Source organism: Varanus komodoensis, unplaced genomic scaffold (assembly GCF_004798865.1).
Source record: "Varanus komodoensis strain SLA01 unplaced genomic scaffold, ASM479886v1 scaffold2, whole genome shotgun sequence".
Taxonomy (NCBI): Eukaryota; Metazoa; Chordata; class Lepidosauria; order Squamata; family Varanidae; genus Varanus; species Varanus komodoensis.
Genome location: NW_025335568.1, coordinates 56,555,656 through 56,557,830, shown reverse-complemented (window position 1 = coordinate 56,557,830; position 2,175 = coordinate 56,555,656). Strand labels below are relative to the sequence as shown.

Below are 2,175 nucleotides of genomic sequence, written 5' to 3'. Positions count from 1 at the left end.
ATGTGTAATAAAAACATTGAAATGTTAGAAGAGATGAAATATTTAGAGATATTTGATCAACAAATTGCTCAGCCATTTTTCTTGATTAAAGAACAGAAAGGGCTTGATTTCCTGTTTGAATTCCCTGTCTTTTCTTAGAAACATAGAAACAGAGCGAGTCAGAAGGGTCTCCCGGGCCATCTAGTCTGCCCCTCGTCTCCAGCTGGCTCCATTCATGACATGCCCGCCTATCCTTGAACACCCGCACCGCTGGGGCCTCGACCACCTCCTGTGGAAGCCCATTCCATATTCAAAAGACATGTGCTCCAGGTGAGGCTCGAACTCACAACCTCGGCATCACTCTGCTGCGTACTGCTGTATAAGTACCGCGCGCCAACCGATTGCGCCACTGGAGCTGTGGCAATTTCCCTGCCATTTTGGTTTCTAACCTTTATCTAAAGCACTAGGCTTCACTTCCTGTTCATGTTTTCTATCCAGGAAAGATGGGGCATGAAGACACATGATTTCTGGACATTTCGCATCCACCGTTAAGGGCAACTCTATGGCTGGTCATAGGAAATGGCAGCGTTCCTGCCGTGACCTCAGAAAGGCTTTCCAAGCTTGCAACAGGGACCAACCAGCCTGCATGGAAGGCCATCTCCGGACAGTTGCTGTGAGATGTTTTGGGGGAGATGGGGGGGGGGGCGAGGTACCACCAGCTCCTTCCAGATCTAGGCAGTACCTTAGCCCTTCCTCCTGCAAAGGGTAGGCAAGTATTTATATGGCCAGATTTGCTTGTGCAGATGTTGTTGAGGGGGAGGCTGTAGTCCTTCCTTCTGTGGTCTTCCTCTGCCCAGTTGGATGGTTGCTGCCTGCTGAGTCTGCAAGGTGATGGGCAGCTGCAGATTCTTCCCACAGGCACCTTCAGTTCTGCACCCTAAGTTCAGATCGTCCTGAACTCCAATTACCTTTTTCAAGAGGTTAACTGAACATTCATATGCACAACTGTTTGTATTTCTACCATTACACTAATTTTTGTAAGCAATTCTGCCTGGTATACACCAGTTCTGCAGTGGTTATTTCTCAAATAATGGATCTTATTTATTTATTTTCTATACTGCCCCACAGCTGAAACTCTCTGGGCAGTTTACAACAACACATAAAAATACAAATAAAATAAAAACAGCATTAAATACATCATGAAACAGCTACCATACAAAAAATTGAAACCAAATTTATAACACATATAAACATTACAATAGCTTAAGCAAAGTAGACCTTCAGACCTATTCAAACCACTAACAAAGCCCCAGTAAACTCCAACTTCATCTTTGAATACTATTTCTTAAATAATATGCATATTTGGAACATATTTTTCATTAATATGTACCTTTTTGTATGCATGTTTTAGTTAAGAGATCTCCACTGCAAAACTGGAGGCTTGCAAGTTTTAAATGATAACAAAGTTTTGCTTTGTGCACTGGTTCCAAAGTGAAAAATCAGGTGAGCTCACTTTAAAATCTGAACCAACAAATTTCTCCCTTTTCTTGGTAAATGTGCCAGTTTCTCATGATACATTATGGTCAAGTGCAGTCCACTGAATGCCGCAGTCTCTGGCCCTTCAGCTGAAGGCAATTCTCCACAGTGGCTGAAAATGTTAAGTCTCTGAAGAAGTTTTATGTCATTAGACGAGAGACCGCTACAGTTGGTGCTGCAGCAATTCTTTCCTTCCATTTTCCTGGCTGTTGTGCTTAACAGTGGGAAGGAATACCTCTCCCTCCACCTAGGCATGGATTTCTCTTGGAAGGGACCCCTAGGAGATCCCATTTGGGAAGCCCGGCTATATAAGAAGATGAAAGTGCACCCACAAGTCTTTCATCAAATAGGAGGCAGTAGGTAAGAGAGAGAAAAATGCCCTTTGGCTGCTCTTTACTTTGTGGTGAAATTTAACAATATCTCACCTCATATACTATATGGGCCCCGAAGGCAGCTGGAAAGATTTAGAGGTGAATGCCTTTGTTAGCATGAGATTGCCTCTCTGTTTTAACCAACATTGTTGCAGGGACAGAAAAATTGGCTCAAATGAAAAGCCCAGACCAAAACTCGGCATGGAAATCAAGCTCAAGGCAATCCAGCAGCTCAGTCGGCACCCTCTGTTAAAAGAATCAGCCACCTGACTGCTCGTTAGGTAACGGT

General features: G+C 43.8%; 1 non-coding gene across 1 annotated transcript; it reads right to left on the bottom strand.

Annotated features, from left to right (window-relative positions):
- Positions 1-301: 301 nt before the first annotated feature.
- On the bottom strand, positions 302-395 carry TRNAI-UAU. The gene is made up of 2 exons: positions 358-395; positions 302-337 (listed from the first exon to the last, which is right to left on the bottom strand). It is a non-coding gene; the product is annotated as a tRNA-Ile (tRNA).
- Between the last annotated feature and the right edge of the window lie 1,780 nt (positions 396-2,175).